We start from the raw sequence: 12,987 nt of genomic DNA, 5'->3' as shown, positions 1-12,987 counted from the left end.
TGTGTGGGTGTGGGTGAGAAGCAAGCATACAGGACGCAGTAAAAGCCAGCAGCTGTGAATCGGTCCATGAGAGGCTGTTGATGACTGAGCATTTTAGGCTGTAAGCAGAAGTTCTGATGACTTTTGCTGAACAGAGATTTCCCTGCATGTTTTTAACGTTCCCTTTCTTCAGAAAGGGCTGCTGTCTGCGGTGACTGTCACGCATGGTCCGTTGAATGAGAAAGTGGCTTTAAGTGAATGGGAGCACTAAGCCTGATTGCTGAAGAGATTGGGATCCACTTTTTTCTCCTCTTCCTTGCAGTAACAGCACCACCTTTTGGCTCCCGGCACGATGCTGTGATTTCACATCAGCGGCTCAGTGATGTCTCTGCAGAGCGCTGACATTTCCCAAAACAAGCCCTTGCCTGCCTTAACAGTGCTTATTTAATTTGTAATACTGCTGCCTGGAGAAAAGAGGATCTCACAAGCCCCTGAAGTGAGGGGTCATCCCCTCACCCAACGGCAAGTCACCTGAGTGCTTCTTCTCCTAGCTCAATGGCTTTTCAGATAAGATAACTGGTTAGCAATTAATTCCACCTCCACCCAGCTCTGTGCTCTGAGTCCAGCAAAGCAGGTAGTAGCACAGCTCAAAGCACACAGTCATTTTTCAGCCCTGAATGTATACAAACATACCAATCCTTTGACCCTTCTCTAATTACCCTACAAACATGAAGTAATCAAATGCAAAGGAATGGTGCTCATAAACCCAACTTCTTAGAAACAATCAAGATATAGTCATTTGTCTGGAGCTTGTGGTGTATCTAGCAAAAAAACAAGAACTGGGGAATTTTTTGAGGCGAGGCGGTAAGAATCTGACATACAAGAAAAGAGATGACAACCCTGTTGAGAATTGTTAGGGTTAATAGCCTTGCTTAGCACTAGAAACTAAAGTAGTTGAAGCCTTAGGCTGCAAGAGCTGACCAAGAGTAAACTTTTTGATAAAACTAATGCTGCAAATACAGAACTAGCTGAAACTGGAAGATGCGAGCAGAATGAAGAAGAGAAGGACCAAGGAAACAATTCCAAGAGAATGAGGTAACTTCAGAAGGCGGCCAGCCCAGCGACCAAGAAAACCAATAAGAAATCAAGAGACCACTGACCAGAATTAAGTGATTGGACTTGGGGATCGGGTGATGGGTGGTACGGGTATAACTGGGGTGTGCAATCTGCAGTAGGGGTCCCTCTTTGGAGGCACCCAGCTCAAGCTGCTCTGCATGTAGGATAAATAAACCACTTCTTTACTCAGCAGACTGGCGACTCATCTTCTTCAAGCAGGAACCTAGGGCCAAGCCCTGTTGAGGTGGCATCCACATAATTCCTACCATAGTCTAGGTAGCAGGCGCATCATTCCTGCAACAAACCCACACATATTTAAAATAAAAGCTCACCTTCAATTTTCAGTCACACTTGAACAAGGGCCTGAAACCTGGGTGTTTACCTCCTTTATTGGTGACACCAGTCCTACAGCTACAACATAAAAATTGCTATTGCTTGGAGTAACCACTGTACCACAGACTTTAATCACCTCCAGCTCCGATAAATCAATCTCACTTTATTGATGTGATTCCTACCAGCTGGGCTCTGATCCTTTTGCCTGCCTAAGGGGTTAGCAACACTGGCAGAAGTGAGGCTCTCCTAATCAGGGCTAAAGCAGAACAGATGCACTCCTTTAATAGTGCAAATTCAATCCAGTTCCAGTAAGGAAAGTGTTTTGCTCAGAATTCAGCAGACTCTGCTTCATTTTGGGGATTAACCTTTCAGTTACACCTCCTGGTAAGACCCCCTTGGGAACGTCTGTGACACCAGAACTAAACCACTTCTTAAAGACCAATAAATAAATGCACTTGCAGTTAGAGGTTTAAGCAGATGTCTGAAGATGTGGAGCAGATTACTACTGTCCTAGAAGTCTGAGATTAAAAACAATTATAGATTGACTCATGTTTCCTTGGACTATGACTGTGTGTCTTGACCTTTGCAGTGGTAGAAAGTGAAGTAGTCAGGTATATTTAAAGATAAACTCACAAGTATCTACATTCTGATTTATGATATGTTCCAGTAACCTTGAATTAAATCTAGCATATTAAATCAAATTAATAGATTTTGAAAGGTGTTGCAAACAGCTAAGCATAACTAGGCAGCAACTTTCCTTCACTACTTCTGGTTCACCTGTAAATGACTCTGATTTCCATTACTGTTTGTTACTTTTCTCTTACAAAGCCCAGGAACCTAATTCTACTAGGGTAACTCTAAGGATAAAACACTGGGGTATGCGGACACCATCACAAACTTGATCACCTGAGCTCATGTGCTGGCAGTCCCTAAAAAGCTGGTATAAAAGTAGGTAAAATACCTGGTACACTTTTGTCTTTCCCAATTCAGCCCTTCCAAGAGCCCGTTTCAAAGCATCTCTCAGTAGTTTTTCAGGATCATATTTTGGCTAATCAACAGCCATCTCTGGAATGAAAACTTAGCTGAAACGAGCATATTAACCTTTCTGTCACAGTACCTAATCTGAGTTCAAATGAAAAACAAATATGCAAAGACTGGAACAATGTTTGCCTGTTAAAACAATCTAAATGAACACAACATAGAAGGCGAGGCGAGCAGCTCCGAGGCCGGCAGGATCGGCAGCGGAGCGCTCTAGCGCGGCGCACAGGGAGATTTCCCGATCCCGGGGAGCCTCAGAGGAGCCGAGAGAGCCGCCAGGAGCCCACAGCTCGCGCGACAGCAGCTGACGAGACCTGGACGGGGCCAGGAGCAACAGCGGCCAAGTGTGCCCCCCTCCCCCCCCCTTATAAAAGAAGCCCCTAGGGCGCGCTAGCGGCTAGGGCGTGGCGCGGCAGTTCGCGCAGGAAGGGTGCTGAAGCTCTGCTAGCTCGACCAAGGAGCAATGGTAGCCACCCGGCAGAAAGCCATGGCCTCTCTGAGCTCTGCACCTGCCATGACTGATGCAGCTTCCCAGACAGAGCTCCAGTGGGAACATGCTGCCGCTCAGGTGTCAGGCTGCGACAGGCCCAACAGGCAGACAGGACTCACGACACAGAAGATTCCCTATCCTCTCTCCGCCTGGCTGAACACAGTGACTTAAGGGATAGGGGGCAATGGCAACAAGTTCCTGCCTGGCGCAGCAAGCACGTCTCCTCCGTGACTGCCCCACCTTCCCAGGTGCCCTCGTATAACAGGTATGAGGCTCTGCAAGTGGAAGTGAATGATGACGAGGATGATGGTACGTCTAGCTCAGAGGTGTCATCAAGGTTAAGTTGGCCTACGTCCTGTGTCAAAACTGCTTCCACAAAGAAAAAAAGACAGGTCATTGTCATAGGAGACTCCCTTCTGAAGGGAACAGAAGGCCCAATATGCCGACTGGACCCACTTCTTAGGGAAGTCTGCTGCCTCCCTGGGGCACAGGTTAAAGATGTGAAGAGAAAGCTTCCTACCCTGGTATGGCCCTCAGATTGCTACCCATTATTGATTTTTCAGGTAGGCAGTGAGGAAGTTGCAACTAGAAGTCTGAGGGCAATCAAGAGAAACTTCAGGGTCTTGGGACAACTGGTTAAGGGATCAGGAGCACAAGTAGTGTTCTCTTCTGTCCTTCCAGTTGCAGGGAATGATGAGGGAAGACACGGGAAGAGCCAGCAGATCAATACCTGGCTCCGAGTCTGGTGTCACTGGCAGAATTTTGGGGTTTTTAATCATGGGTTGGTTTACACGACGCCAGGCCTGCTGGTGACAGAGGGGGGTACACCTGTCTCAAAGGGGGAAAAGGATCTTTTCACAGGACTTAGCAGGGCTCATCGAAAGAGCTTTAAACTAGATTTGAAAGGGGAAAGGGGTAAAACCAGGCTTGCTGGAGATAAGCCTGGGGGCAGCACACCAACATTTGAGGGACAGTGTGCTAGCGAGGTCCTTTGGTCTGCCGTCTCAGTGGAGGCAGGGGATGGAGAGCCATGCAGCAGCAAAGACGCAAGGGCTATGGATGCATTAGAAACCACGGAAGCACCTGAGAACGGTCACGTAGGAATTAGGGCTTCTCCCCCCAAAAAGGTGTCAGGAGCAATAGCCCAACTGAAGTGCATCTACGCCAATGCACTGTACGTTAGGGACTGTTTTGATTGTCTAGAACTTAATGATGGTGATGATAGGGTTGAGTGTTTATGGGTAAGAATCAGGGGGAAGGCCAACAAGGCAGATATCCCGGTGGGAGTCTGTTATAGACCACCCAACCAGGTTGAAGAGGCAGATGAAATATTCCATAAGCAGCTGGGAGAAGTCTCATGATCGCTAGCCCTTGTTCTTGTGGGGGACTTGAACTTACCAGATGCCTGCTGGAACTACAGTAGAGCAGAGAGGAAACAGTCTAGGAGGTTCCTGGAGTGTGTGGAAGATGATAACTTCCTGACACAGTTGGTGAGTGAGCCAGCTAGGGAAGGCGCCCCGCTGGACCTGTTGTTTGCGAACAGAGAAGGCCTGGTGGGTGATGTGACAGTTGGAGGCTGTCTTGGGCATAGCGATCATGAAATGATAGAGTTCTCAATTCTTGGAGAAGTAAGGAGGGGGTGTAGAGAACTGCTGATGTAAAACAACAAGATGTCTCAAACAGCCTGGTGCTAAAACCACAATGCAGAGCGACGGTTGCTAGGACCCAGGACCGGACAGTACCCTGGAGTGGGGGTGAGGGAGGGAGTCCTGTGGAGACAGGGCGGCCTTGCCTCGGCCCCATTCCCCGTGGTCTGTGAAGCCTCTTATTCCCCCCCCACACCTACTGCCTGGGGGACAGTCCTGGTATCACTCCTCTTGGTTTTGACTGGTCACTGATGTAATTTTCCAATTAGCAAAACTACTAACCACTTGTGCCTTGGGAAAGGAATTTGGGAGGGAGCTAAAAGATAACAAACTGTGGAAAACTAACGGCTCTAACCTTGAAGAAGAGCTAACAAGCCGACAAAAGTGAACATCTTGGCACCGAAGACTGGACAGTGGCCAGAGAAGATAAAACTGCAGAAAGTAGGTGAAAGGTAAATGTGGCGAGGGGAGATCACGACCACCGACTCAATTCAGAACCGAAAAGACTTGCCCCCCCACACCTGAAAGGAGCATGCGTGCTAATTTACATAGCAAGCGAGGCTAATTTAAATACAGTAAACCAATAGTGTACGAAATGTTAATCACTAACCAATAAGTGTAAATTTAGGCGGGTTTATACTAATCATGTAGCCTGATAAATGTGCTGTAGTTTGTGCCTGGTGTGTGCTCGTGTGTGTACCGGTACTCGTGTTTACGTTCGTGCTCATGCTCGTGCGTGCGTGATTTGTGGAATTATTCTCACCGAGCACCCTGCGCAGAATTAACATCTCTATAAGAATCTTCTTCTTCCCTCACCGAATACCCTTGTTGGCAGGACCAACGCTGGATCCAGGACTGGTGATTCTCTCTCTCTCTTTCTCTCTCTCTCTCTCTCTCTCTCTTTTTGTTTCACTTTTCCTAAGGTGATTAAGTTGTTAAAGTTGTTAAATTGAAGTCAAGTACTGCATGGCCTACCTTGATTTTCTGTAAAACTGCATAGCTGGGCTGAATATAACTGTGAGAGGGTTGGCGGGTATCGAATATTTGTACTCAATATTTGTCTCTATAGAAGCTTTCTATTAAAGCTGGTGTTTGTGTACGGACCTTGAGTGTTGGCCCACCTTAATGCACACCGAGAGGATTTGCGAATCTTTGTCACTCCTCCCCCTCCTCCCCAGGTGGGACGTGACATTTTTTAAATTGGCGTCACGGACAGGATCCCCTCGGTGTTGGAAGGTCCTAAGGGGATACCGATTCTCCATCCAGTGAATGCGGACAGGGAGAATCGGGAAGTGACCTCTCAGCCATAGGCCGGGAGAGGTTCGAGCAGTGGCAAGTCATGACTGCCCGGGAAATGTCAATGCTTGACTGCTCCCCAATCTTTGGGAAGTTGAAGGAGTACAAAGCGTGCCCTACGCCACCTGGAATAGCTTGGGCTCACGATAATTGGCACGACCCTGAGACAGTGGTAAATCGTATAGTCACCCTTGCAAAGGAGCAGAAGTGGCGAGCGGGAAAAGGAAAGGCTCTGGTGTGTGCTGTATTAGGAGCTGCGCTGACAGCGGCACAAAAGGAAAGGCATTTGGCGAGGCAGGCAGAAGGAGAAACAATTAGGTCTTTACAGGACCAATTAACAGCAGAACGTGAGAAAAGCGAGAATTTACAGAAACAGCTAACTGTGGAGCGTAATGCCACTCAGAGGGCTTGCGCGGCTCTAGCGGATGCATTGGACCGAGAAAAAATCTTACGGTCTGAATTAGAAGAGAATGAGCGGGGGGTTTACAATCAAACAGATTGTGACTCGATTCCGGATAGTGAGCCGGAATTTTCAAGCTTGGCAAAGTTAGCCGAAAAGTCGGCATCCAATTCAAAACCTCTATACCCGCTCAAGGAATTGGAAATTAGTCAAGAAATTTCTTACCCTGAAGCCGAAAAAGAGCAGGCAATTCTGAGACCATTAATCAAAACGGAGACCACCGAAGGCCAAGGTGGAGGAGCTCCGCAAGTCACCACCCGGATGGTGCCGTATTCAGCAACCGAACTAACAAAAATCCAGGAAAAATATAGTAGACGGGCTCAAGAATCTGAGACTGAATATGTATGGAGGGTATCATTGTCTGGCGGAGACCGAATTTTATTGTCAGAAGATGAGGCGCAGGGATACTGGGGGCCCGGTGTATTTTTAACCACTGATGATCAAAGAGAGCCATGGTCGTTAACTCAACGAGCCGCATATTGGGCAGGAGGTTTAGACCCCCTGGAACGAGGAGACCCGGCATATATTGAGACCCCTGATATAAATCATTTAACCGAAAGTTTACAAAAGGCTGCTTGCCTCCAGTTGATGCATGACAGGCGTTTAGTCCCTCAACAGCCTTCCCCGATGTTGTTAATTGCACACCCTGATAGGATGACTCCCCTGATCCGGGGTCTTCCGGACTCACTGAAGCTGTACGCGGTACAGCTGCAGGACCGTCTAAGGGATATCCTGGCTCTGAGGGGAGGGGGAGACGAGACAAACGAGAGAGAGGGGCCATGACTTGGGGGCAGGTAGCCCAGGAACTGATAAATTATGGTAGGAGAATAGGTCTCACTAGGGGGGCTATAAAATCAAGAACTGCTGTAAGGAGAGTGGAACAGCGAGAAAATCGGCCCCCTCCTCAGGCCTCAGGGGTGAGGAGAAACCTATTGTGGGCGGAGGGAATCGAGAAGGGGATTCCCCGGGAGTTAATGGATGGTATGCCTACTATAACCTTAGAGAAGCTCGTTTGAGCGTGGAAAAACAAACAGAAAGTACCCCTCCAAATTGACCAGCACACTCGAGAGAGTATGAGGGCAGAGCCCCGATCTAATGACATTGCGGGAGTTACCTCTAAGGTACCTAACGCCCCCGAAAAGGATTTAATTGATCTCGGGACGGGAAACTGGACACGCCGTCCCCAGTAAGTGAGCCGGGGGACGGCCAGTGGGTCCATTTGAGAAGGCTCACAGAAAATAATAAAGGGGACTTGTTAATTACTTTTCCCCTTGGTCCCTTTAAAACCCCAGTTACTTTCCTAGTTGACACGGGTGCTCAGATATCGGCACTTCAGGAGGATCTCGCTAATCGCAATGGCATAGTTGCTGATAAAAAACAAATTTGGGTCACAGATGCTTTTGGAAACTCTAAGCCACAACCAACGGCTCGAGTCAGATGCTGGTTACCGGGAGACACATTTCCTGTTGAGACCACAATGATATTGGGTACTTTCCCTATGAACATTTTAGGACTTGATTTATTGAAGGGGAGAGTATGGACAGACTCAAAAGGAAGGGAGTGGAAATTCGGACTCCCCATGGTTTCTATAAGACTTTTACAACCGGCACCCGTGCTCCCTCCTTCCAAAATTGTTAATGTCAAACCGTACCCTCTTCCCTTAGGGGCTCGGGAGGGTATAACCCCTGTGATAACGGAGTTGCGAGAGCAAGGGATAATTATCCCAACTCACTCACCTTACAACTCCCCAGTATGGCCAGTCCGCAAACCAAATGGAAAATGGCGACTAACAATTGACTATCGGCGCCTAAATGCCAACACAGGCCCCTTGACGGCTGCAGTGCCTAACATAGCCGAATTGCTCGCGACCATACAGGAGCAAGCACATCAGATTTTAGCAACCATTGACGTGAAGGATATGTTTTTTATGGTTCCCTTACAGGAGGCTGACAGAGACCGCTTTGCCTTCACGTGGGAGGGTGTGCAATTCACTTTCACACGTCTTCCCCAGGGATACCGTCATTCACCGACCATTGCGCACTATGCACTAGCACAAGAGCTTGCTCAAGTCACTCCTGGAGAGGGCGTCAAGGTATATCAATACGTTGATGATGTGTTGATAGGCGGCCCTGATGCTGCTGCAGTAGGACAGACCCAGACGGAGATAATCAGTCACCTAGAGAATTTAGGACTCCAAATCCCAGCAGAAAAGGTACAGCTTCCCTCTTCTGAGGTAAAATTCCTAGGCATTTGGTGGAGGGGAGGAATGGCGTGCATTCCCCCCGAAACTCTAACTACTCTTGAACAAGTAAAAATGCCTGGTAATAAAAAAGAACTGCAACATGCCCTAGGTCTGCTGGTATTTTGGAGAAAACACATTCCAGATTCTTCTATCATAGCCCGTCCCTTATATGATCTAACACGCAAAAGAGTCAGCTGGGATTGGACCCCCGTCCATGAGGAAGCCTTAAAGTTGTTGATTTTTGAAGCAGGCACGTATCAGGCTTTAGGGCCAATACACCCAACAGATCCACTCCACATTGAATGGGGTTTTGCAATTCATGGGCTATCCATACATATGTGGCAACATGGGCCTGAAGGTCCAACTCGTCCCATAGGATTCTACTCACGCAGTTTTAAAGATGCAGAAAAACGTTACTCAGTTTGGGAGAAGGGTCTTTTTGTGGTTAGTCTAGCTTTGCAGGAAGCCGAAAGGATCATACGGCAGCAACCAATCATCTTACGAGGGCCCTTTAAGGTTTTGAAGCCAGTGTTGTCTGGAACCCCACCTCCCATTGGGGTGGCACAGCGAGAAACAGTAAGGAAGTGGTATGCACAGTTGGATCACTATTGCCACACACGGAAAATAGAGGAAGGAACGCCCAAAATACTCCAAATACAAGATCCGCCCACCGATCACCCAGACACAGAACCCCCTCCCTCATGCATAAAACCTGCTCCTCCATTTGAGCCCCATCTGAAAAATGTGTGGTTCACTGACGCATCCTCTAGGAGGGAGGGAAAGGTGTGGAAGTACCGAGCAGTAGCACTACATGTTGACTCTGGGGACCAAATCATAACGGAGGGTGAGGGGAGTGCCCAAGTGGGCGAATTAGTTGCTGTGTGGAGTGTGGTCACCAGGGAAGCTGAGACCAGAGAACCAGTGTATATTTATACAGACTCGTATGCTGTGTTCAAGGGATGTACAGAGTGGCTCCCTTTTTGGGAACAAAATGGATGGGAGGTAAACCGAATACCAGTATGGCAGCGGGAAAAGTGGGAGGAAATTCTGAATATTTCCAAACAAAAATCCTTTCTGGTAGGATGGGTCGCTGCACATCAAGCAGGAGACAATCCAGCTCACCTTTTGAACAACCAAGTAGACTCGCTGACCCGCCTAGCAAATATAGCTGTAGAAAGTGAAGGGGAGAAATGGGAACATCTGTTAGAGTAGTTACATGTGAAACACGGCCATTCAGGGGTTAAAGACCTCTTCAAAGAAGCCGGCAGCAGGGGCTGGCCTGTAACCTGAGAGCTGTGTAACAGGATCATTTCTGCTTGTAGTCAATGCCGTATAAGATTAGAACATGACCCTTTGAAAGACCCACCCTTACACTTGCGAGATAAGAAGGGGCTGTGGGAGACATGGCAAGTAGATTATATCGGTCCCTTTCGACTTTCCAATGGGAAAAGGTATGTATTAGTAGGGGTAGAAGTGGTATCAGGGCTGACACAAGCAGAAGCAGTGCAGCGAGCTACTGGGGAAAGCACGGTAAAAGGTTTAAAACTCTGGTTCAGTTACCTACCCAAGCCCCAATCGATCCAATCAGATAACGGAAGTCATTTTACTGCAGGAATAGTTAAGGAGTGGGCGCAGAGAGAAGGGATTCAGTGGATCTTCCACACCCCTTATCACCCTCAAGCGAATGGAATTGTTGAACGCACAAATGGGCTTTTGAAACGTGCCCTGAGGCCTCACGATCCTAGGTGGGCAGAGAGACTGCCCGATGCAGTTTATAAAATGAATAGTCGCTGGGGGATAAATGGGTGTCCACGACTCACCGCTTTCTGTCCCCAACCTCCCACCATACTTCCAGGAAGAAGAGGAACCAAGGACCCCATTCACCCACATCATTACCCAGGACAACCCGTGCTGGTGGAGCTTCCCACTGTGGGAACAGTTCCACTGGTTTTAACGAAACCTCTTGGAATGTATGCCTGGGAAGCTACTGACGCCCGCGGGAAGAATCACCGAATTCATACCCGATGGATTGTCCCATCCTATTAATCATTGTTCATCTTTATGTATATGTTTTACAGGTTGTCAGAAGCTCACCGTGGGACTTATGTTTTCTGTTGTTGGATGGGTCATTTTTTTTTGTGTTGTTGGTCTGATTTTATTAAGCATGTTTTTCTTCTTTACTAGGGATAAATGGTGTGGGAGAAGTTTATATTCTTACTTTGTGCATATATAGTCTTGTCTCAGTCAACTGGGAATTTGAATAACCAACCCAATTTGGCATGGGAACTAATTACAGGTTTCATCCGGATCTGGAATCGAACAGACCAAGGTCTTTGTGTAGACCTCCCCACATCCGCGTCGGAGGGCTTTAAATTCGCCATCATTTGGCTAAATTTCTCACGAATTCTAAATTCAAAGCTAGAAACGTTAAACCAAAAATGTATTCAAAATGCACACTGGAAAGGAAAATGTTTGTGGGGAACTGACTCGCTCCCATTCCAAGAGTACAGCGGGACGACTTGGTACCAACCCTCTCCAGTGGCCTATCGATTTCCGGTTAATATACCCTGGAGAGATATGTGGAATGCCACCTATTGGAAGCAACAGCTCTGCAGGGGAACTACAAGTGCCACCCTTGCAGCCCAAAAGAATTGGACGTGGTGCCCCCGGGAGGTGGAGATCCCTTGCAATCTTGTACGTTGGTGGGACCCTCCCTCTCACGGTGAACCCTTGCAACATGAATATAATGTCCCATTTTCCCCGGGTTGGTGTATTCAGATTCCTAACAAACGGGGTGGCTATGCTCACTATAGCCGCTCTCGTTATGAATATGCTTGGTCCCTTAAGCATTTTTTGTCCAACCCAGATAGTACAATTGATGCACAAGAAATAAATCCCCTACCTTATGAGGATACCCCTCTAATGACGTGTTCACGAACAGTTAGTTGTGGATTGCTAACATGGGACCCCATAGAAACATGGTATATCCCCGAACTGCGAGTCTTTATTCGGGATATGTGCATTTGTTGGGGTTTTCCGGTAACAGGGTTTAAACCTGGAGATCCCATGTGTAATGGAACCATTACTAATACAGAAATTGCAATAAAATGTGGAGTCACGCTTACCCACGAGGCAAAGCGGAATTTTGCGTGGGAAGAAGGAGTCGCAATAACCGAACCCCATGACCCATCAACATGCTCCACTGCTAAGTATCCAGCCCCTCAGGGTACCCTCTGGGCATGTTCAGATGGGAAAATGTACTCACACCTGCATGCATATGAAATGGCGGGTTTACGCTGCACCATCGGTGTTCCATCAATGTGCCCCTCCAAAACATTTGGCTTTAACAACCCCAAATATAACCGGAGGAAACGGGACGTTCAGGCACCTCAGACTGCACCGGAATGGGCAGTGCAGGGAGTCCGAATACCTGATTATTATACCTGGGGCATGACAACATCTTTGATGTTAGAAAATATATTTACTCCATACGTAACCCTTAAAAGACACCAGTTTGTCTTAGAAAACCTAACCTGGCAAGCACATGTTTTGAGTAATTGGACCAGACATGCTTTTGGGGAACTAAATTTGCAAGTCCAACAGGTGTCTAAAATGACTTTACAAAACAGATTAGCTTTAGATATGCTATTGTTAAAAGAGCAGGGAGTATGTGGAATGTTGAATCTCACCGATGGAGAATGCTGTCTCACCATTCACAACGCGACTACCACCATAGAAGAAGCACGAAAGAAGATGAGAGAAGTATCTGAGCAGACTGGAGAACTTTTCCGAGCAATGCAACCGAAGGACCGGTTTAACAGCTGGAGCCCTGGACCCTGGTTCAACTCTCTCCTGAAGTCTCTTGGACTCACGGGGTGGGGAAAATGGCTTGTAGATATTGGAATTATGATTTTAACGATATTTCTGTCAGTGATAATAGGCCTTGCAGTAGTTAGGTGTATGATTTCTAAACTCCTGTCCTCTCTTTCTCCTTCTATCCGCTATATTCAAATCACCACCGAAGATGAAGATGTAAAGTATGGAACTCGAATCGCACCACTGTTTGAGCCACGGGGTGGTGTAGAGAACTGCTGATGTAAAACAACAAGATGTCTCAAACAGCCTGGTGCTAAAACCACAATGCAGAGCGACAGTCGCTAGGACCCAGGACCGGACAGTACCCTGGAGTGGGGGTGAGGGAGGGAGTCCTGTGGAGACAGGGTGGCCTTGCCTCGGCCCCATTCCCCATGGTCTGTGAAGCCTCTTATTCCCCCCCCACACCTACTGCCTGGGGGACAGTCCTGGTATCACTCCTCTTGGTTTTGACTGGTCACTGATGTAATTTTCCAATTAGCAAAACTACTAACCACTTGTGCCTTGGGAAAGG

At 47.7% G+C, this 12,987-nt stretch overlaps 1 long non-coding RNA gene across 1 annotated transcript; it reads left to right on the top strand.

Annotated features, from left to right (window-relative positions):
• The first annotated feature begins 5,004 nt into the window (after nt 1-5,004).
• LOC148055122 (uncharacterized) lies at nt 5,005-12,371 on the top strand. Its single transcript, XR_015705846.1, has 3 exons — nt 5,005-5,460; nt 8,301-8,450; nt 10,679-12,371. It is a non-coding gene; the product is annotated as an uncharacterized LOC148055122 (long non-coding RNA).
• Nucleotides 12,372-12,987: the final 616 nt, after the last annotated feature.

Source organism: Nipponia nippon, unplaced genomic scaffold (genome assembly GCF_047370975.1).
Source record: "Nipponia nippon isolate SJK-2023a ecotype South Korea unplaced genomic scaffold, ASM4737097v1 scaffold_26, whole genome shotgun sequence".
NCBI classification, from domain to species: domain Eukaryota; kingdom Metazoa; phylum Chordata; class Aves; order Pelecaniformes; family Threskiornithidae; genus Nipponia; species Nipponia nippon.
This window is presented reverse-complemented; position numbering and strand designations above follow the sequence as displayed.